The sequence below is a fragment of the Thamnophis elegans genome, chromosome 1 (assembly GCF_009769535.1).
Source record: "Thamnophis elegans isolate rThaEle1 chromosome 1, rThaEle1.pri, whole genome shotgun sequence".
Classification (NCBI taxonomy): domain Eukaryota; kingdom Metazoa; phylum Chordata; class Lepidosauria; order Squamata; family Colubridae; genus Thamnophis; species Thamnophis elegans.
The window spans coordinates 108,485,272-108,509,975 of NC_045541.1; the positions used below are offsets into that span (position 1 = coordinate 108,485,272).

At 39.1% G+C, this 24,704-nt stretch overlaps 1 protein-coding gene and 1 long non-coding RNA gene across 2 annotated transcripts in view; one reads left to right on the forward strand and one right to left on the reverse strand.

Annotated features, from left to right (window-relative positions):
* Positions 1-24,704, forward strand: part of CREB3L1 (cAMP responsive element binding protein 3 like 1) — a 92,548-nt gene that overhangs the window by 8,596 nt on the left and 59,248 nt on the right. The window lies entirely within an intron of this gene.
* LOC116520854 lies at positions 843-18,064 on the reverse strand. Its single transcript, XR_004256850.1, has 2 exons — positions 17,942-18,064; positions 843-3,477 (listed from the first exon to the last, which is right to left on the reverse strand). It is a non-coding gene; the product is annotated as an uncharacterized LOC116520854 (long non-coding RNA).

The window sequence follows — 24,704 nt, forward strand, 5'->3', positions numbered from 1 at the left end:
TCTACTTATGTTGGAAGTTGGATACAAAGAAACAAGAATACTTCTACAATTTTATATCATTGTGATTCACTAGTGATCTCACAACTTTGCCACCCTTTTTTGTAGCACCTGGTGTCAACTAGTGAAGCAAAATGATGGGCAATGTGAGAAGGACCATGTAAGATTTTAAACAGCACACACTTGCATTATGAAATGTACTGGTATCTACCAGCCTAAATGTACTGGTATCTATTAGGCTAAACCACCCAGAGGCATACACTGGTACCTTCTGGATGTTTGTTCTACAACACCTTCTCCATGCTTTCTGGAACTTATGTTAGTTGAAATCCAAAATATCTGAAAAGCACTAGATAGCCTAATCCTTATCTAATGAAGACCCAGATTGTTGGGGGAGTAATGTGCTGACTCTGTAAAACGCTTAGAGAGGGCTGTAAAACACTATAAAGTGGTATATAAGTCTAAGTACTAGTGCTAAGTGCTATTGCAGATTAAAACAGACTGAAGCAGTCCCAAGGCTTAGCTATTCTATTCTGTGAGCTATGGTGGCACAGTATTACAAGCTAACTCTGCATTCCCATTCGATCTTGAGCGGCTCAAGGTTGACTCAGCCTTCCATCCTTCTGAGGTTGGCAATGAAGACTCAGATTGTTGGCGACAATATGCTGACTCTGTAAACCAATTAGAAAGCTGTAAAACACTATAAAGTGGTATATAAGTTATTGCTATTGCTATTCTGTGTTGGGATTGAACAAGGCTTCATTCCACTGTAAGAACACCTACTTCTAAGGCTGTGTGTATGCAGGCAAGAAATTACACATAAAGATCAAATTAACCTGATATACTATTGTAAAACGTATTGTTTATTTGAAGGTGGGTGAAAAAAGGCTACAGATACAGTGAAGAGCTTTTGCAGACAGGCTAAAAGAAGATCAAATAAAATGGTTTAAAAGTCCTCAATAATGTCACCTGAAAGATAAAAGAAGCAAGAGAAACATGACCCTTCTTTGTAGTCATTAAATGACCATTTAGCATTTAATTTGCACCGTAGTATGCACTTGGCTTTGTAAACTTTTTAATATTCCTTCAAAGAGATGGCAAATACTATTTTTTGCAAAGGATGCCAAACTTACTTAATTAAAAAAGTCGTATGCATTTAATTCCACTTGAACATTCCCTCTCTTTTCCCAGGCTGGAACTAAAATAAACTAGCCAGGCACTCTTCAGTAATTTCCATTTTTGCTGGATTCTGTAGTACAGATGGACTTTAGCTTTCCCAGCTGTTCTGAGAGGTACAGAGATGTCTTCAGTGCTTATGTCTGCCCAGCTCTCTAGTCTGCATAGAAAATACCCTATTTTCTACTTGATAAATGGCTGACAGTTTATCCTTTAATAAAGAAACCTTTTGAGTTATGGCTAGTTACTTTACTGTACTGTAGTCTGGTTAGTCCAGCCTCAAGGAGTGAAAACATAGGAAATGTTTTCAAAGAGGTGAATTAATTAGGGCCTAACTTTGAGAATTTCCTTTAGAGCGGTGAGATGGGAGGCAAACGAATTTAATAAATTAAAATAAAAGTGCACAATATGAATAGGACTGGCCCATGCAATGGCTGAGGTTACAGTAGAGCAAATTTTATTTCAAATAGGGTTTATTGAAGAAGCCATTTCAGCCTAGTTCAGTCATAATGCTATGTCATAATATATGATTTACAAATCACACATTATACCAAGGCAAACCCAACCAAATGCTATTATAGCTCAGCATGATACATGAACCTAGTCATCATGCTGTGTAAAACATGGTTTACGATTTAACAAAATTAGCAAGCATACAGTATAGACATAGCAGTGGAAGTCTTCCTTCTTTCCTCTTGTATCCTCATTTTTTTTTAAAAAAAAGACCCAAAATGTTTATTACTTAGGAGAAGGTAAGAGTCTTGAAAGAAATAATTGCAATTCCCATCTTTTTCAACTGTACCAATCTTATAGTAGTAAATTAATTACCTTAGATCATTCTTTTCAAGTGTGTTCTTCTGCCCCTCTCAGATGCAAAAAATCAGGACCGCATTTGAGGTTCCAATTAAACAGAGGAACATTCTCAACTAATGGTTAACACTTGCTAGAAGTTACATAAGGGTCAACAGAATTCATAGTGTGTTGAACTTAGTACGTTTGTGGCTATGTATGGATTCTAGACCGATCTTTCTTTTGACCTTGCCTCTAGGCTCTGCCACTTCTTCTTCTACAGCCCTAGAGATATTCAGAAATGTTTCAAGATGCTTTGATTTCTGTCTGTGTAACTTTAAAGTTTCTCACACATAAGGTCTAAATACACTCATCAAGTGAAAAGCATCTGTTATATTCATATCTACAGCTCACCTGTACTCCAAGAGGTGCTCAACTCAAATGTATTTAATACCCCCTCCTACTGCAATTCTTTCTCCCACAGCAAGCTATGAGGCTAGGATAACTTGTCCAATAAATATTCATCGTTGAGGATAAAATTGAACATGCCCCCTCCTAGTCCAATATTTTAATTAGATATGTAGCACTCTCCGGGCATCATTATCAAACAACATCATTAACATTAATATTTAAACTTGCATATGATCCAGTAGGACTAAAATACTTTTCTGAAATTTTAGCAGGTTAATTCATGACAAATCAAAATAGCTTTTTCTACAATGCTTGGCTTCGGGATGTACATCTGCCAGATCAGTGCTCTGTTTATAGTTACAGTCTGATCCTGACATGGTTGTCCACAGAGTGGACAAATGGGGGACAATGACAAAACATGCATGATAATATTACCCCACAGATGCCAAGCTTTATATACTTATATCAGATGTCCAAATGCAAGTGCCAATGTTGCCACTACAGTTTGGTTCAGATGCCACTCCCTGTGTAAGTGTCTCAGCTCCACCTTTTTGTCGAAATGATTCTCCAAAGGAAGAATAAGCAAGAGGCAAAAGAAGCTATGAGAGCGCAACTGAAGAAGAGAGTGTCAACAGCTGGAGATGCATGTATCACACTCTTGAATCATCTTGGTCTATTGGCATTGTTTCAGTTGGACAGGCTCACGGGTTTATCCATAATGATGTAATCTCTATCATCCAACTTGGAATCCTTCTCTTCTTCCTTGCCCTTAATGTCTAAGGGAAATGAATGTATGATTTCTTACTGACACGGTGGATGATTACTCGACTGCTCTAGAGTAACTGCCAGGGTTACTGACTCTCCAGGAAGAATATGGAACAATTGGGCATGACTCTGGTAGGCTTCAGGCCAGCTCGCAGTAGATCTTAATACATTGAGTTATGCATCCATATCATTCCTGATGGAAGATTATAAGATCTTGCCATATCCGTATGGTAAGAAGATGTATCTTTTCGGTTATTTGCATTGCCTGGCAAACCTGGTTTTTAGTTCTTCCTTGTCTTGCTCCTATTACTTCATAAACTCATCCAAGTCCCTGTCAACCTGAAGCAGAAGGGGAAAAACTTCAATTAGCAAACTGGGATGAACATCAAGAAACAAAAAAACATACTTGGTATGGAATTAGCCTTTTCCATTATACAAATCAGGAGGACAACATGTGAGATTAGCCAACTGGATCTTGTTAACCTAGAATACAGGGTTGGATCTAAAGCAGAATAACCTCGGAAAGTCTTCTTTGAAAGCTTCTGGCTAAAAAGCACTTCTGCTGAAAATGAGCCAAGGAGACTGAGTCATTGCTTTGGTTGATATTAATAGAGGTAAATACACATCCTCCCCCCCCCTCTGCAGTTGGATGGAAGAGAGAGAGACGAACCTTGACATGTCAGAAATAGTAGCAATAATAAAAGTAAAGTTCCTTTAAAAATAATCTCTGAAATGTTCAGAATAGAACATGATTTGGGGAGGGGAGGCAGAGAGGGAAGTGATAATGAAACCAAGAATTACACCCCATTAGCTGCTGCTTGAAAAGACTTTCCCATCTGGGTCTAGATGAAAGCAACAACTCCTGCTGTCCAACATTTAGCTTTCCAAAATGCCATTCAAAACCTCCAGAAATTGAGCCCAAGATGCTCAATTAATTGGAGCAAAAAAAAAGAAAAGTGCATACATCTTTGGAAGCAGGAGAAAGAAGGAAAATTGGACATAATAAAGAATATGTTGGATTGCATTGGAAATTATCTAAAACCTATTTGTGCTCAAGGGAAGTAAAGCATTAGTCTAGAGCAAGGGTGTCAAATTTGATTTCATTGAGGGCCACATCAGGGTTGTGTTTGACTTCGGGATGGGAGTGTGGCTAGGGGGCGTAGCCAGCTTGACATCACTCGTGTCAGGAGAGCCTGTGGTGGCCCGGGTGCATTGGTATGGAAAACAGAGCTTGTGACCCTCCTGACCTCCATTTTTGGTGGCAGAGGATTGCAGGAGGTCATTGCAGGCGAAAACAGAGCTCCTGAGCTCCATTTTTGCTGGCAGAGGCACCACAGACCAGTCCTTTGCTGTTCCCAGGGCAGCCCCGCAGGCCAGATCTAAGCACCCCATGGGCCAGATCATGGCCCAGATCGTGTGCCAGGCCTGAGTTTGACACCTCTGATCTGGAGGATAAATATCCATCCAAACTAAGTTCTATAACAAAGCTTCTTTTAAATTGATCGGAGTCAAAATTAGATGAGGGATATTTCATACAATCTGTGAGAATTCAGATTTTAAGATTAGTCTATTCAGATCAATTTTCTCAATGTAACTAGAAGGCACCAAATTGAAGAAGACTGATCTCAACTAGAAATACATATTACAACTATCCATATTTCTCTAAGTCTAGTCCACTTTCAATCATGAAAGCCCAATCTACCTCACAGGACTATTATGGGGAAAAGTAGGCAGAAAAAAACCTGTGTATGTCTGCTTCAATTCTGGATGAAATTGTGTGTCGCTCTTAAATAAGCTACAAATGCAAGTTGAAACAAAATCAACATTTTTCTCATCCCTATTCTAGAGTTACTTCTCTTCAAGCCGCAGATTTTTTTTTTACCAGAAATGAAACGTGACCACGATTTTTGCTGCTCCTTCCAGTGTAGGAAGAGTCCAGGCCTTTGATACCTTGTTGTATCTTTGCAAATGTGTACGTTGGACAGTTGAATCTGCTATTTAACAAGATGTGTAATAAGGAATGGCTTATAAAGATAAAAAGAATGTTTATATTACAAGCAGATTTGTGTTGTATATGCTTGCAGTATTTTTGGCAAGTATAAAGTTAGCATTGTTGTCAGAGCACCGCTATTCTTTGAAACAGTTTCTGTGGTTGCAGGTCACTGGGTTTTATGTGCATACGTGTACATTTAGTATTTGTATTTATTGTTGAGATAAGTTGTAAGGCAAAGCAGTTTCCCTTCCACTAGGTAAGTAACTCAAGCTAAGCCCCAAACAAGTTACATTTTTCAATTTCAGTTCAATTATTTCAGTCCTCCTACTGATATAAATCGTAACAGTTGGACTTCCAAGTGGAAACATGGCACAAGAGGACATCTTCATAAAACAGCAGGGGCGATGCAGAGACAAAGAATGACATCAAGGTGATATGCCTGAGCCAACAGAGCTCCTCTGGAACAGGAGAAGTCATGAGGTTGCCCACATGAACTCCAAGGAAGCAGCTTCCTCCAGGGAAGCCCAGAGGGATCTGGAGTTACCTTGTGCTTGACCTATGAATACAGTGCCAGGAGCTATGGAAGAAAACACAAAGTCCACAGCCTCGTGCGAAGCCTATTTTAAAGGGCACTGAGTATGCCAGATCCACTTTCTAATGTATGTTTAAATGGAGCAAATTTAGAATGTAAGGACACCTTCAGAGTAGTAGAGCACTTAATGGCACCTGGGTGATTGTGTTTTTGATTCAAGAAATATTAAAGTAAAGTAATATTAAAATAAAAAAGGAAGGGATCAGTTACAAAGATTTGAGAAGAATTAAATGCAAAAGGTTGCTGGGATTTTGGGAGTAAGAAAATTAAAACATGGACTAGTTCAACTTGGAATAGTGCCTTATTTAAAGTATTTTTTTTTCAAATTAGAGATGATATAGCTCCGTGGGAAAGAAAAATGTTTAACTTTGTTAGGGAAGTTGATTGGCTGACTGTGTTAAACAAAGAGATAAATAGGAAAAGAAGGGAAATGTGAAGATCCCGGAAGATTATATGCTTACAGAAGTATGGCATACTGAAAGGGACTAAAGTGCTATGGACATGGGGTGGGGGGACCTCTTTTATTTTTTTAATGCCCAATTATGGATTACAAAATTAAAATAAAGGAAAATGTTTATTATTAAAGGGAGTAAAAGTTGTAAAAGGCAGAACTGTTGAGTCATTCTGGAAGAATATATTTGTTTATGATGGATACATTCGTAGAAAAGGATACTATTTTACTGGCCAGCAAGATTATTATCTGTGTATAAAATGAAGACAAATTGAAATACCCACAACAAAAGATAAAATAACAAGCACTTTTGCAGATATTAAATCTTCTTATGGACTTTTTGCTGAAAATGGAAAAAGCTAAAGTGATGGTTTTTAGATTGGATGATTGAAAAAGCTATTAAATAAGGGAGCATCACAACACAAATAGCAGTAGATAGCAGTAGACTTATATACCGCTTAATAGGCCTTTCAGGCCTCTCTAAGCGGTTTACAGAGAGTCAGCATATTGCCCCCAACAATCTGGGTCCTCATTTTACCCACCTCGGAAGGATGGAAGGCTGAGTCAACCCTGAGCCAGTGAGATTTGAACCGCTGACCTGCTGATCTAGCAGTAGCCTGCAGTGCTGCATTTAACCACTGCGCCACCTTGGCTCATAGTACAAATATAGTACAGTAGAGTATAACGTTTGGTGACAGCAAAACACCACGTACACTGCATCGTTTTTGCCATCATGGCTAGTAACAAATACCCCAGGCTGTGTTTGCAACAACCCAGCCATCATATTTCCCAGGCAGTTGTGGCTGCCAGCAAATGATATAAAACGACTCAAATGATATAAAACGACTCAAATTTCTCTCAGATCCAGCAAAAGAAGCTGCCACTTTTCATTTTTTTGCAGGGTGGTGGTGGTGGTATCCTTCCTGGGGATGGAAAATTCATACCGGCAAGACCACAGTTGGTGCCACCGTGAGCAGAGGGATGAATTTGTCCCTCATCTGCTTCTGTTACTTTTTCTACACTTGGTCTCTTCTGTGTGGCTGTGTTGCTGAGAGCAAGAACTGAGACCATGCCTGGAAAAAATCCTGTTTTTTATGAGCTTCCTGGAAGTTTATCTCTAGTACAGTTATTGGAAGGAACTGCTAACCATCTGGTAAATATTTATATGGCATGATACAGTTAAATTCCAAACAAGACTAGGTCTGTTTAGGACTAAATCTAATTCCTTCTGGTTGATTGACTAGGTCAACAGAATTGTTCTAATTCTACAAAATTAGACAGTGAGGCAAACACTCTTGTTCCTCTTGAATCAAGAACAGCTGTCTTAATCACTCTTTCCTAAGTACTCCTCCTCCACTGTTGCTGTTTCATGTACAAGACTCTTGCCGTGGTGATGTTGGTCTAGAGCTGTCAAGTCTCCCCTTGTCCTCTCCTTCCAGTGTGTCTCACAAAGACCACTACTGTGATAAATTCATGACTTTCTGTGAGCAGTTAGAGAAACACGTTATAGGTCTTGAAGGTTTTGCTTGGATGCATTGTTCTCTTCTGTTAAGAATCATGCAGATGCTACAATAAACAGTGGTGTACCGTGTGGCCTTCCCCATATAGCCAAAATTAACTCAATTTTTTAAATTTGTTTTTTATAATAGTTTGATCCCACTCCAAGCCAAATAGAGCCAGCACATCAAATGTTAAATCTGAAACAAATATAAAGCAAACTCAAACCATAAGTGAACAATAGAATCATACAATGGACAACTGTATAATATATTAAGCAGGATCTATAGTTAACACTCCAACCATTCCAAATATTCAACGGAACAAAACAGATTCTACTTGCTTAGTGAAGCCTTCCCTCTTATACTCAGGACTCAGAATGGGAGTGAGTGGGAGTAGTCTGAGTCTCCTTGCAATGTTCTTCCTCTATTCTGGACTTTTTCTTTTGCACCTGGTGTTTCCCTAATGGTCCCTGATTCCTTCTCCAAGATCATCTACACCAAGCTTCTGCATGTGGACCAGATGCAGCTTTTAAAATCACATCCAAAGTCATCCCTATCTCACATGCATTATAGTACTCCAGCCATATAGAGAACAGGATATGTGTTACTATGTCCATTACCTCCTGGTCCCTGGAGATTTATAACTGCTGCACCAGCCAAATCTAGACACAAATGCTCCCAACCAGAGCTCCCACCAGCTGTTTAAGCAGGAGCCAAGAGCTCAGGAGGACTCCCAAAATGTCCTGTACAGAGCTGTGGAATTTCAATGGCTCATTAAAAGTAATTTAATATTAGAGATCTAAGTATTGCTTCTCTGTCCAAAATTCTGATTATCAATGTAAGAACCTGGGGAAGTAGCCAAAGGTCGGCGTACTGTAGCATCATAATCCTACAATGCAGTATTCTCATATTGACTGAATGGTTAGTCAAGGAAAGGGAAGTGACCCTCAATTTTATTTTGAGGTGGGTCTAAAAGCAAGATGTTAAAGATTATAGAACGACTTAGAAAGCATTATTACTGGATGAACAGATTCAATATGTGTAAAAGTAATCAATTGCTCAGAAAAGTATGCATTTTTTGTTCATTCTCAAGAGTATTTTCCCCCAAGTTGTTTTATTGCATTATAAAATGCAAATAATACATTATAGAATACAGATAATAATTGAGTAGTGGCACTTATTTAATAGAAATTGGAAACTTATTTAAATAAATTAAACCTTTGGGGAAAAAAGTTTATATCGATGTTAAATATGATTTTAAAAAAAGATATTAATGAATACAACAGGGGTGTTTAAGTTGTACAGTTAATGCTAGGTATGACATAAATTAAATACCTTTAAAACCAAACCAAGGGGCTATCTCATCAAATGAAGGAATTATTTTAAACTATTTAAAAATTTTATGCTAGCATCATTTAATTTCTTCAGAATGTCTGAATGCTATTTAAGAGGCTCAGAAAGAAGAGATACAAATGTCCATCCATTTTTTTTTGCTTCCTACCGCGCAGGCTTTTAAAGATTATCATTTATTTATTTTAGCAAGAAAGAAAGAAAATACAAAAATCCTCTCCAAAACCAGATAAAAATATCAAATGCTGCAAAAAATAGTTCCCCAAGTTTCCCTCCTACCAAAAATGACCCAGTAAAATGGGAAAATAACTACATCTATCACATATTAATCAAACCCATTTCTAAATCAACATAAAAAAGAATTAAAAATAACTCTCTAACATTATGAGATTGCATAAAACCTATGCCTTTAAAGAACACTTTTATTTTGAGAAATTGGAAAATTGGTAATATTCCTGATGTTAAAAATTGGATCCAAGAGGTGCAATTTATCTGTTTTTGAAGGAGAAACTTTTATATCCTAATCAAAAAGTACTGTATATACTCGAGTATAAGCCTAGTTTTTCAGCCCACTTTTTGGGCTGAAAAAAGCCGCCTCGGCTTATACTCGAGTCAGTGAAAAATTTGCCCGAAATGGAGGAGAAAAAGGGGCGGGGCCATGCCGCTGGGTGACACTTGTGAATGGCCCAGTGCCCCTGTGAGTTTCCCCTCCCTCTGTGTCAGTTTGCCGCGCAGCGCGCACCGCACCATCCCCCCTCCTCACGTTCTAATGTAATGCAGGGCTGTCTTATGATTCCCCTTCCTCCCCCTCCTGCCGCTCTGCAACGATGTCCCACCTCTTCCTTGTTATGGCAAGCAGCCACATAGCGATGTCCCACCTCCTCTGGTACAGTGATCCAATGATAGGAATCACTGTGCCGTGTGTCATAGGAGGCGGGACATCGCTCCCGCGGCTGCACGGGACATCATCATCACAGCGGGACATCAGCATCATGAGGTGAGTGAAGTATTTCATTGAATACACCGCTAGTTTACTGTTTTTCTTTGAAATAAATATTCAAAAACATTATTGGTATCTATTTTTATTTTTGAAATTTACCGGTAGCTGCTGCATTTCCCACCCTAGGCTTATACTCGAGTCAATAACTTTTCCAGTTTTTTGTGGTAAAATTAGGTGCCTCGGCTTATATTTGGGTCGGCCTATACTCGAGTATATACGGTAATTCAATATGTTCCCACCTCTAAAAGTAAACAAATAAATTGAGATTAGGACAAAAGAAAAATAATCTTGATAAACAAGTGGATTAAAACATTAAAATAAACAAATGGAAAAATATGTATATATTTATGAAAAGCAAGAAACTAGCCAAAGAGAGGACTGGTTCTTTAAATGACAAAGAAAGTTAATAAAGGAATAGAAAAAATGAAGAGAAGGTGAGCCATTTTTTAAAAATCTTTGTGTTTAATTGAATATATCTTTTGGTGTTTTAAGATGAGCATCTTTAAACAGGAAATATATCCTGATTCTTCCTTCAAGAATGTGAAGCTAATAAATTGTTTGCTGCTTGGTTGGCTAAGCTTAGCATTATATATAACCATTCTGGCTTCAGGCATCAGAAAAAGCCAAAGAATTAAGACAGGATTTGATTTACTTTGTTCATGGATTTGCTCTCTGGCTTCTTCTGGGCAGATGACAGCAATTAGCATATCAAGCTAAGCTTGGACACGCTCATGCTCAGCTTGTTTGGTATTATGGCTTAAGGCCATCAGTATGGCCTGATCTTTATTTTCTACACAATTCATGTAACATGTAATATTTTATTATCAAGTCAAATTGAAGCTCCATTGGATGCTGCATTCTTCCCCATAATTTAATAATTGAATGAACTGCTTTACATTTATTGATCCCTTTTGATCAGGCCATCATCAAGTAGGTAATGAATTAACTCACTACTTCCAGTATGAAATGTTATAGATCAGCTTTGTTCTCCTCTTCAGTTTTAGACTGGCATCAACTGGCACACCAGCCAATTGATTGTTGGGTGTGCATGGTGTGCCAGAACCCAGAAGTCCAGCTTTTCCGGAGCACGATCCCTTTGCATGTGCGGCAGTCTGCGCATGTGCGCTGGCCAGCTGGTTGTTGGTCATGCATGCGTGCTAGAACCCAGAAGTTCAGATTTTCTAGAGTGCAGCCCCAAAGAGCACACACACATGCGCACGTTTCCGTACAACCTTTTCGGCACTCGGTGCTGAAAAGGTTTGCCATCACTGTCCTAGATAGTTCATTTTATTTCTTAAATTTACCAGGCCACGGAAGCAGCATGTGAGAGTGCATCCTCACTTGTGTGACCAGCGAGTGAATACTTGCATGTGTGCTTAACTGCTGCTCATGCAAATGGAGCTGTGCATGCATGCTTGCCTGCCATTCCCATGGAAACCCCCCCCCCTTGTGGGTCTGCAAAGCCCGAAAGGTTGGGGAACTCTGCTGTAGGGGTTGGTCAATTAGGCTGTGAGGGAGTGACTGTCCCTGTATCATCCAATGGGTTATTAGAAACATGCTAATTGAAACAGCGGAGAAGACAATGAAAGATTAGGAGAATGAGAAATTCTACAGAGTTTACTAGATGGTTGTTGGAGGAGGAGAACCATGTTAATTTATACCGGCAAAAAGTGGTACCATCTTTTCAGACTACAAAATCTTGTTAAAGGGCAGAGACTTTCATGAGTTACTGCTGATGAAGTCTGCTTCTGAAGTGAGTTGCAGCTGTAGCTTGTACCTTCTAATAAAATTTGTCAGTGTGATCACTGTATCCATGTAACAATGATGAATTGCACCAAGGGAAATTGAGTTAAGGCTTGCAAAAAAATGCTCCTGCCACCTTCAGTGATGCTCTTCACCTTTTAAAGCTATTGGGTTTTTTTCCTTCCTTTTGAGTGTGACTTGGTTATAATGGCCGCAAAGATTTGATATGATCTCTAGTGAGTGATTTTGCTCATCATGAATTCTGACTAAGTTTCCCATGTGATTGTCTGCCACAGATTAAAACTGAAAAATCCTAATGATAGATTTTTCTGACCAGTTACATTACATACAGGAATATGTGTAGGAGATGACCAGGCTGAGTCCATGGTTCACTTGTACGCATCTGAACAGCCTTGGTTCCTGTTTTCTTGCACCTGACAATATGTGTAATAAGATCTTGCCCAACATATTTTTAGCTTGGAAAGGTGCTTTGTTGAGAACCTATTGACAAACAGGGGAAAATAATAGTGAATGACAGGCAAGGGCTTTTTGAGCAGAAAATTTAGAGATGATATTTGTTTCCCTTCCCATCACTTTAAGATTGTATTAACTTGAATGAGTGGGTTTTTATGTGCAAGGGCCTCCTGCTGAATTACTTTTGAAGAGTGCATTGCCCGCCCAGACGGTTCTTCAAAAAAAGCACAACCAATTCTATATTTAATGTGACTGTGTACAGATAGAATTACTTGGAAGTTTTGAGTGGGTTAGTGTCTGATCGAGTTAGATATATTGTATAAACAAAGAAAATACTTCTTGCCGAGCCAAGTCTCAAGTCTTTGATTTAGGTCTAGGAGAGAGTGCTGTTACTACATACAGACTGCATTAACACACTTTATCAAGCCGTAATATAATGCTTACTTCTAGTTTATCACATTGCATGAAACCAATCATTCTGTTTATAGCTTGGCAAATAACTTTAATAAAAGAAATAAAACAAATGGTTTAGTGATTTTGTGACTCCAACTATTGTGGTAAATACTCACATGTCTCATTAAACCAGTTTACTTACAAGATTGTATTGATACAACGTAAGTCCTTATGACCCGGTTTCACACAACACTAGACACAAAGCTTAGAAGCAAGTATCCGATGTCATGGCTTAGCACGTGGTCCTCAATGGATAATACTAACTATGATTCTGTTTCCAGCAGAAAACAGTATCGTCGAGACATTTTTTGTAATATTCCTATTTCGTTGTATTTAAGTACAATGACAATAAAGATTATACTTATACTTATTTACAGATAATCCTCAATTTACAACCACAAATTTCTATTGCTCATCAAGTTTATTGTTAAGTGGGTTGTGCCCTGTTTTACAACCTTTTTTGCCACAGTTGTTAAGTGAATCACTGCAGTTGTTAAGTGAACCACATAGTCAATGCCTTAATCCAGTTTCCCCTGTTGACTATGTTTATCAGACACTAGCTGGGAAAGTTGCAAATGGCGATCACATGTTTCCTGGGATGCCGCAACCATCATAAATACATGCCGATTGTCAAATGCCTGAATGTTGATTGCATGACTATGGGGAGATGCTGTGATGGCTGTAAATGTGAGGTCATAACTCACTTTTTTCAGTGCCATTGGAACTTTGAATAGTCATTAAACTAATGGTTGTAAGTCAATGACTACATTTAAAAATAGAACACAAGGCAAATAATATAACCCTCCTACAAGGAAAAGGTAAATAGCAATAGCACACTTACATACTACTTCACAGTGCTTTACAGCCCTCTCTAGAGTCAGCCTATTGCCCCCAACAATCTGGGTCCTCATTTTACCCACCTCGGAAAGATGGAAAGCTGAGTCAACCTTGAACCTGATGGGATTCGATTTGCCAAACTGCTGGCAGCTGGCAAGCAGCAGAAGTAGCCTGCAGTACTGCACTCTAACCACTGCGCCACTGCAGCTCAGCCACATTAGAAACCCAGAGAAAGACCACAATCTTGTCCCCTCTGAATTTTCCCAAAATAATCAAATCTCTTTAACACAGAAATTGAAGATCATGGCCTGCTTCCTCCCTCCCCCTCCCCATGCTTCTTTACGCAAAGGAGTGGGAAGAGTAAAATCTTCTCGGGGAGGCGGGGAAGGTATAGATGATTATAATCTTTTACCTATAATTTCCCAGGAACAGCAGTGGGACTGTCCATCACAACTTGTCCACTGAGCATCGGGAATATTAACTAGATCTTAAGAACTCTTCAGCACTCTTGTCTCAAGACTCTTCATGATCTGTATATTGTGGTAGGACAGCAAAGCTAAGCTTTCAAGTGTGTATGGGGTGGAGTTGGGGTCCCCTCCAGGAGCATACAACTTAAAAGCTAAAGCCAGAGTATAGTAAATATTTGATAGAACCTCAAGAGGGAAATTTGAACTACATTCTTTGATGCCTCGTAGGTATGATTAACAATACAGTTTTATAAATTGCAAAACCTGTTAAGAATGGACAGGTTTTGTTTTGTTTTTCTACTTTCTCCAAGGAGGCAGAGGGAACTGGAGCATTATTACCATCACATATACAGTATCTAATACAAAATCCCTTCAAAGAGGAAGGGCTTGAAATAAATTTACATTCCCTGACAATCTGTACTGCAGATTAATAAGTTATACTTAACAAAACCCAGCTGCCTTTTGAATGAAACTGCATTGCAAAAACAAGTTCTTCTTGGTGTTAATCCATGACTAATTCAAGATGATTTGCAGTTATTGTAATGGAAAAAAAAGTTGATAGGATAGCATAGAACCAGATAAATGTACAATCCGTTTAGCTTCCAAAATAAAACACTGCACAATACTCCATACAGAGGTGGGTTTCTACCAGTTAGCACTGGTTTGGGTGAACCGGCAGTGGTAATTTGGCCTGGGTCGCGGAACCGGCAGTGACCCAGGCTGGCCACACCCCTGAATTGGTTCCCGTCTCTGCTGCCGTTGCCAGCTTGTTTTTTATCAGCTTTTCATGATCTTCGGGCATGTGCAGAACAATTTACAGTGAACTGCGCATGCACGCACAGCGTGCACGCAAAGTAAACCAGTGCCAATATCTGTAGGAACCCACCCCTGCGCCATACCAAGTTCCCACATTGTACAAAGCAACTTGAAGATGTGAAGACTTCAATTTCCAGAATTTCCCTGCTGGTTGGGGACTTTGGGAGTTGAAGTCTTCCCATCTTAAAGTTTCTAAGATTAAGAAATACTAATCTAGGGCATAATATTAAGTATTTTATATTATCATGGCTCATTTTATGAACTCAGTCATTGTAACTAGTTAATAGCTGAGCATATTGAAAAAAATCCCAGCCAACTGAGATTTATTCAGTTATGTTAGTCCTCACCTCTCAAGCTGCCTACAGATATTTAACTAAAGTCTAAGCAGACTATGTTGTTCAGGATAGCCCTTGAATAGAAATTCAGCATTCCCTAATGTACTCTGAAGAAGAAAATATACAGGGCAAATAATAACCTTTTGGGAGTAGGGAAACAATCCAGATCAAGAAAATGGCATGCTGAAAAAGTTACTGCTCCTCCTTGGATGCTGGACCGCTTAGTCAGGAGAGCTTCTCGCTTCTTCGTGCTTGCCAACTTTTTTCCAGATCTGTCAACCTCATATCTAATTTGGCCCTCGGTGATTCTTAATAGCAGGAGGCAACAGAGTAATTTTTTTATAGCCAGGGAAACAGAGACAGATACAAGAGCAGAGCCTTCCCTGGATTTGACCATTTTTGTCTTGCAATAATAGACTCCATTTCTCTGGATATTTTACCAGTAATGATCAGTATCCAGTTTTTAAAAGGCTGCTAGCTCTGTTTTCACCTCTTTGCCTACCCAGATTACCAATATCAGATTAGACATTTTTGTTGCTCTGTGGTTCTTTTCTTTTCTTGCTGATGTCACAAGTCAAGTATTTATCCACAAAAGTCATGTTCTTCTAGAGTAGGCTGTGCCTAAGCATTCTTAACCTGGCTTTCTTTTGCATATGTCTCAATGCATAAAATATTCCAAAATAGTTTTACTGACAATTGAAATCTTGGGGGTTGGGCTAGCATTGTAACATTTAAGAGAAAGAGAGGTTTATAGACTGTGACCTGGTTGCTTGACTCTATATAGTTTTCCTCCTGCAGTGCCAGCATGTATCATTCACTGGTGTTAACACTAAGCATTTATTTACTGGTGGAGCAAGCCAGAAGAATGTTTCTGACTTGAAGTAAAATAACTGGAATGCTGTTATGACAAGCCAGATTTACTACTGTACTTCTTGAGAGGCTTATCAGCTAGCTGATAAAATAGATACCTTTTCAGCTTAAGATGACTCATGAACTTGAGGGGAAGTTTGAAAAGATTCAGCAGAAAATTTCAACAGCCTGATTAGTAGATCTATATTGTGTGGCTTGATTCCCAGTAACTCTCTCCCCCCACTACCACATGACTCAGAGGATAGATTTACGGGCCTCAGGAGGCCAAGGCCCTCAATTATGAAAATAAGTCATTTTGGGGACCGAAATAAAAACACTCAGCAATCACACCTTGAGAACCAGCATAACTTAGTGGTTAAGGAGCTAGAAGAACGGTGAAGAAAATAGGTTCAAGCCCAGTATGAAATCTGCTGGGTTATTTACAGTCCATCACTAACTTTCAATCCAATCTACCTCACAGAGTTGTTGGGAGGAAAGTACTATATGCAGCTTGAAGGAAAGGCAAAATATAAAGCAAGCAGTCACACATAAGCATTTTTTTCAGTTGGTCCTCAATTGGAAATAAGGACCAAATTTGGTGTGCGGAGAGAAGCTTACCTCCCCACCCCCCCAAAAAAGTCCAAATCAAGTTTGATAATGTGCTACAGGAAAAAAAAATCTAGGGGGAAAAATCCCTAAGATATTCCTATGGGAAAGGTGATTGGGAGCAATCAACTATTCTATTCCTGAGACCCTGCCACATGACCAGTGGCGCTGCTAAGAATTGGAGAAAAATTCTAGCCACTCTCATGCACCAAAATGGGAGAAGCAATTGGGCAAAGATTTGGAAAAAGTTAATGACTTCTCTGTTCTAAGTTCCCTTTTTATTTCCTCACGGCTCACATGGTTTGTAGTGGAACTATTTTTAAGGGATTGAAAAGAATTCCAGCAGCTTTCTCTACCCTTATTTCCAATTGTGGGCCAACGTATTTGAAGCTGATGAAAAATGCAATTCACCTTTGATTTGCTGTGGTTCTGATGACTTTGTTGGAAGGTGGTCCATTGGGGAGAACTCTTGCCTCATTTTAACTTTGAGGTTGAGTATCCTTTTCCTGCAGTTTGTCTTTTCCTATATGCACTGTTGAATTTAAAACTTCTCTCCTTCCCTCCCCTTTGGCCCAGCTACAATAGCAACCTGCAATCATGGTTCCAGCTTTCAAGTATCTGGCTGAAAAACAGATCACAGTGCAATGCTACTATATCAACATTTCCAGGGACTTTTACATGCAACAAAAGAATTTTGGCCAAGAGGCTAGGAAACTTTGGAGGATTGTAATACTTTGATCTTATTTTCTTCTCATATTTTTGCCCATTATGCCAACCTTAAGATTTTCTTGCAAAACAAGAAATGCAAATGAATATATATCCTGCGAGATTTTCTTGCAAAGCAGAAAATGCACAAGAACGTATATCCTCAAAAACATGAATGGGAGATACTAGCAATTTATTTTTGTGTAGTGGGGTAGGGTGAATATACCAGAAGATCCAGAATATTCAGGTGGTGAAATTTTCCATTTTGCTGCTTTTTCAGTTACAGCATTGACATTCTCCTGGTGATCCTTGTTTTTTCTCTGGATTATGAAGAATTGTAGAGCAGACTAAAATGTTTTCTGAAGGGCTGGGGGCTGGAAACACCGGGAGGTTTGTAAGTGGCTTTTGTCTGTGTTTTTCCAATTGTGAGATTTTTTCCCCGACCATGCTACATGGAGTCTACTATTACAACACTCCCACGCGGCAGGGCCTGTATTCTGTAGCACAAAGAGTGCATTTTCTCTCCATCTTCCAAATCGCACTCTGATTATAAGATTAAATCTAGGCAGCAAGAAGTAACTGCGGTAAAAGCAAACAGACTGAAGAGGCAGAAAGCATTACTAAGCCACTTACAACTCTTGTGTCGGGGCTGTGCTTTCAGAAGCAACCACAGAGCGATTCTGATTATTTTTGTTATCTGCAGACCGATCTGCCTTCAAAGGAAGCTGGCCGGGGTCCTTACTCCGCGTAAGCAGAGCCTGCTCCATTCTAACCCTGCACTCCTCTTGATCTGCGCACCAAAAAGCCTTCTCAGCTGGCAGCTCTTCCCATTGGCTCAGGGAGTCTAGGAACAGTCCAATAAGCTGATAGCTTTCTTATTGTTTCTTTACAAAGTCTCTTCAGGGACTCGGTTAACCCTTTTCAGGCGTTTGGATTGGCCGGCTGCTAAGGGAGTTCACCTCTTCCTTTCTGTTTTCTCTAGTTCCCTCTGGTCTTTCCTCGCCCAGTTGCTGCTGTTTTTTTCACTCCTCTCGGGCCTGTTTCTTTTGGATCCTCACAGCAATTTTCACCCTATGTTGTCTAGACATAAATACATTCAAAGCAGCTCCTCCGTTCAGTACACACACAAAGGAGAATGAAACCTTTCCTATGCCGTTTTAAAATGCTAACAAAAGTTCTGCTATCCTCCCCACATTTTGAATGTAGAGTTCATGTTTCCCGATATAATCCTCCCGAGCATAAGACGTGTCTGTTGTCTAGTCCTAGCCAAGGTGGGGGATTCTCACATTTGCATTTCTGTTCCAGATTAATTTATGGTAGTTTATGTGCTTCCAGGCATGGCTTTTATTGGGGGATTCAAGTAATTTCTCCTACTTTTGTCAGCCAGTTCTTCTCTTTCTCTTTAGCAGTTTTGGAGACAATGAATTTAAGTTCTTCAGGAAAAGAGCTTGCATTTTTTTCTCTTACTCCACCCAAAAGGCCACAGACCCCAAATAAAAAAAAAACGTGAACATTTTATTATAAAACAAAAACTTGATTGAATAGAGTTTGAGATACTTTTGAAGAATTATCTTCAGCCAGTAGGATTTAATAAATTATATGGGAATGGGCTATTAAGAGATTTTGATTGCCTGCTGTACAATATTTAAACCCCTGTTCAGTCAGGCTTTCTTGCTAATAAAATGTTTATTTACCATATTTTTTATAAATCACACCACTCTGTTTTTGAGCTTTTATTATTTATATTTGATATGAAACACCTTAGGAATCATGCATTTGAAAGGCAGGCTGGGTATGCATTTTAAAAATATTCACGCTGTATGCCTTTCAATATAGGATGAGGTTTCTGTCTTACACATTTTCTCCACAATCCATCTGAATGTCCCTTATGTCTCTGGCTGTCAGAGAAATTCTAATAATCAAAGCTATACTTGTAATTTATCTCTGAGATCTGTCACTCAATCTTTCAATGAAAAACTGATCACTTGAGCTTGATGGTACTGTACTTCAGCATGTTTTCGAGGAGTATCTGCTTATATTGGGATAGGGCTGATAAATGCCAAAATGGTGAAGTAAATCTATACCTCAGGTAGAATGTAGCATGAAGACAAAATTAAGAAAGCTGCTTCCTCAGATGTTGTGATTAAAATGCCCACTTTTACTATGTTTTGCCCTCTGGGTTCAGATTGTGTGGCCATCAAGAGGAAGAAAAGGTAACTGAAGAGGCAACTTGTGGATATTGACTTGTCATAGGAAAAAAGCAAAGGATTGGTGTCTTCCTCAGATAGGAATCTGGGCATGTACCCAATCGTTCAAACTCGCTCCTGAGAATGTTGCAGCTTTCAGAATATTTCCCTTTTTGTTTTGTTTTGTTTTGTGCCAATGACCCCCTCTTTAGCACATGTGGGATTCAGCATTAGATTTTGTATAACCCAAATCTGGTAAATATCTTTTCATGAGAAATGATTTACAGTAAAACAAATGGTGAGCCCTCCGTGTGGCTGAATAAAGAATGTGGCTAATTTACATATCATCTTCCACTGCTGGTTCTCAAAAACTTTTAACACATAGAAAAATAATATTTCTCAGTGCTGTCTGGGAAGTGTATTCCTTTTTCTCTATTGGTTTTGATTATGTAAAAATGCCCCCTTTCCCACTCATTGTTCTTGCTGCTGCCAGAAAAGTTGGAATGTTAGCCCAGAGTCTTTAGACACTCAAGGATTCCAGAATTCAAACAACTGGACAGGATTTTTAAAATAACTAGTCTCTTATACAACTTCCTTGCAAAAGTGATATGAAAGAAGACACTGAACTATAGGGCTTCCTTTGATAGATCTGCAGATAAATTTAAAGGGGACAGTATCACTGATATTATTGGATTCTTTTGATAAAACCCATGTGCTTTGGGATAATACTGAATCTAGAGCTTTATTTCTGGATAGCCACTAAAGAGTGAGAATGAGATGCCTAAAATTCTACTTCTATGTTGCCATCAAGTGGCCATCCAGATTTTTAAAGTCCAGAAATGTGGGTCAGAGAAAGTTGGAAGAGGGTATTTAGGCTGCTGAGTCCAAATGTTGCTTCAGGTGAAAATCCAAATTAAAATATCTTAGATTGGTAGCTATCTAATCTCTGATGAAGGGGAACCCACATCTGTCTAGGTAATTGGTTCTACAGTCAAACAGCTTTTTTACTTTTTGCCAGGTATTCAGTTGGGATCTGTGTTTCTGTAATGGAAACCCATATTGTATTTTGTATTCCAAAATGAGAAAGAGCAGTCTTCTTATACTTTTATGCTTATCTGGGTGTCAATTGCAGTTTATAGTGAGAGACATACTTAAAGTGACTGTATAGATGACTCCCATCAGAGACCTTAGATTTTGCAGAGGAAGGGCTTAGCTCAGAGGTGGTATTCAGCAGGTTCTGACCAGTTCTGGAGAATTGGTTGCAAAAATTTTGAATGGTTCAGAGAACCAGTAAATACCACCTCTGACTGGCCTCGCCCCCATCTATTCTCTGCCTCCGAGTCCCAGTTGATCAGGAGGAAATGGGGATTTTGCAGTAACCTTCCCCTGGAGTAGGGAGGGAATGGAGATTTTACAGTATCCTTTGCCTGGAATGGAATTGGAATGGAGATTTTACAATATCCTTCCTCTGCCATGCCCACCAAGCCACGCCATGCCCACCAAACCACGCCCACAGAACCAGTAGTAAAAAAATTTGAATCCCACTACTGGCTTAGCTGCAACAGATTAACTTGGCTAACACTTCCTAGAAATAAATCTAATAACAGAATGAATGTCACCTTTGTTTATAGGCCAAAGTATTCATTTGGCTTATTTATTGCTTATGAATTCAGCCTGTTTCCATTTATTAGTCCAGTGTTTCTCATCCTTAGCAACTTTAAGATCTCCCACCTCCCCTGCATGCTGACTGGGGAATTCTGGGAGTTGAAGTTCACACAGATTGGGAAACACTGTATTAGTTGATTTAATTTGTAGTTTATTATTGTTATTACATTTTTATCCAGCCCTTCCGCCAAGCAGTCCATGTGCAAAGCCTTTTTCTCATAACTCAGAATAGGTTTGATGTTTAGTAAAAAAAATAATTTGTGGGAAAATTTTCATTGTTTATCCAGCCATTTCTATAAATTACAGCCAGGTTTATGAATTGAATGGGGCTGTGGCTGTTGCCTAGATCTGATCATGCTTTGTAATGTGATTACCATGTATGAACTTGAATTTATAAAAAGTATGAAAAATAACTATGAATGTCTGATTGAGAAAGTAAATTAGAAATGATGAGTAACCCACTGGAAAAATGAAGGAGAAAAATTCATCTCAAACTATGTTAAGAACAGTTTTAAAATGCAGTCCTTTTGGAAGTCAAATGTCATTTTGTGTATCCAGACAACTATGCATATAGAGCTTTGGCCCATAAACCATTTAGCATGCACACTTTTTATATGTATGTGTTCCTTGAGCATATCTTTGTGTCCATCACTATACATATATACTGAAGACATAAAGTGACCATATTTGATGGAAAGCATGGAAACTCCAAAGTTAAATGGTTATTGATATATATTGATTAAGAAGAAAGAATATGAAACAGCTTGAAAAGAAAAAGCAAATATGGTACAGGGAGGAGATCCTAGTAAGAGCTGAGGTACATTAAACCTCACTGTCAGACCAAACTATGCTTAGCCATTCAGCATGTGATGCCTGTCTCTTATTAGCGTTGTCAGTTTAATGAGCACTAAAATTTACCGTTGCATTTTTCTTTTAAAGCATGTAAAGAATGGGTGGAAGTTAGAGCTGCTTCTTTTGTTGTAGAGTGATGGAAACCTCAACTGTGAAGCTGGAGTGTGGTGGGGGAAGGTTCATTCCTTACTGAAAGGAGAGAAGGGAAACACAGATGTCACAGCTGGAAATGGAGATTTGTCTTGGCAGGCAGAGAAGGAAAATATATATATTTCCAAAAAAGAAAAGGGAAAACTTATAAGAATTCCCTCCCGATTTGGCACAGTTGGCCAGCTAGAGGAGAACCTCTGACTTGCAGAGAAGCTAAATCTTCTGCATGTGGGCTTCCATCCAGCCATACTGTTTTTTTGCTGCTCTCTTTTTATTTTAATATAGGAATATCAGGACTGTATCTGAAGGCAGTGAGGAAAGCTGTATCTAAAGGATGCATAACCAGAAGTCAGAAGAGAATTGTTGCCTTTGACGGAAAACTGATTCTCAGGAATAGCAATAGCACTTAGACATATATACCATTTCACAGTGCTTTAAGCCCTCTCTAAGTGGTTTTCAGAGTCAGCATGTTGCCCCCAAGAATCTGGATCCTCATTTTACCCACCTTGGACAGATGGAAAGCTGAATATTTATGATATTTCAACCAGCAGTTTGAGATACACCTACCCTCCCCCTCTCTCTTCCTCCGTCTCTCTCTCCTTCCCCCCCCCCTTGTGTGTGTGTTGTGAGGGTGCAATAATGAGAACATGTGGTGGAAATATGTTAGGAGGCCTCTTTTCAATCTTGCATCCATCCCTGAAGGAAAACGGGTGCCACAGCCAATGGCTTGGCAGTCTGTCATGCTCGCTCCAAGAATGAGATGGCTTAAGCAGGAGCAGATTTTCCTAGGGAGTTTAAAGGTAGCTTAGGCTTAGACAAGATGACTCCCACCCATTTTATCAAGGGATACACCTCATATCTCCCAGTGCATGGGAGACAGCTGATTGGAAGGAGCAGTTTGGAATGTTGACTTGGAAAAGGGACAATCCATAGTCCCACAATGGGGCTGGTGAACTTTGGCTGTCCCCACCATGACTGCTCCTCAGTAATGCTGCTTTAGGAACACATATGGGCTTTTCTTGGCTGTGAAGGAGTAGTGAAGAAGAGATTGAGAAAGATTAACAAAACACTGGTGAAAGTGAGGAGATACAGAAGATGTGGAATCTATGTTTCTAATTTTCCCACCCATCCTTTAAAATCAGCAGCCTTCTCCACAAATAGAGGGTGATCCATTCGCAACATATATTGACTCATGGTAGTTGATACTTTACCAGCTGGTAAATCCCCAGAAAAGTTCTTGCTCTATGAAGCCTGCAGCAAAAGATCTTTTTACTTGGGACAATTCACATGTTTATGCTAACTCAGCCAGTTTCCCAGTGTGAACTGGAATATGCTTATGTGCTGAAATTCTCTTTAAAAAATTATGGATAGTTTGCCTCTCCCCAAAATGCATATAAAATGAAGGCATGAAGTAAAAGCATGCATGAAAAGCATTATATTGGAAGAATTGCTGGCAAAAAGTGTGCATCTAAAGAAAAATAATAATATTAGCCCCTGCACATTAGGAGAAACTAGCACAAAAATGCATATGGATTCAAACATTAAAAAAAAACATGTTATCAATTGAAACAAAAATGTGATGAAACACATTTAAATGATGAATACTGAGGGATGCTGGAAGTTGTAGCTTGGCCACATCTGAGGCCAGAATGTGCAATTCCTGGTTTAAATTTAGGAAATTTGCCTAAGCAGTAATGAAGCAGAACTACTAGATACCACGTTTATACAGTAAATTAGCATAATGTCTTTGCATAAAATGCATTTTCAAACCACAGAGAAGATTCTGCATAGTATCCTCTTTCCAAAAGCTTTTAGGCTGCCAGCTTAATAAACATATTTTCTTTTCTAGTAGATCATCCTTTTCCAACCTGAGTCCTTGCAAAAGTTTGGGCTGCAACTCCTCTCCCCTCCCATCTTACTATCTTTGGGAGTTGGAAAAATATAGGTTGCAGTCTGATATATTTGGAAAGTGATATAAGGAATAATAAAGAGGGGAATGCTATTGAAGCTACTAAATTCCAGACTGCTTTAGATTCACACTCTTGCTGATTATTTTGGGTCACTGACAGGTCATAATGGTTTTGTATGGAAATATGAACTCCACCCACTGGAGATAACAAGCTTGAAAAAAGGCAAAATGGGGACCTCTGATCTCATTAGGGGGTGTCCCTAATAGCTTTTAACTCTTTTCAATCTTGATTCACCCACTCCATGTTTACTCCATGTAAACTGTGATTCATCCCTGCATCTGTTGCCTTGTCTGAAATTAAATGGAATGTGCAAATTTGAAGTGTGCAAGGAGTGGTTTTTTTTCCCTTCAAGAGTTTCTACTCCTTATACCATCTTCAGCAATTACCATAATTATGCCTTATCTCAGAGCATAAACTGCAATAAGTGAGCAAACTACTTGTTGGAGTGGGACCCAGGAAGAAACTATTTCAATATGTGGTTTTAGTACTAATCTGGTAAATGAGGACTTGGTCACAGATAAAAGGAAAAGGCATAGTTGAGGAAGGTGACGCATCATGAGACATAACAACATA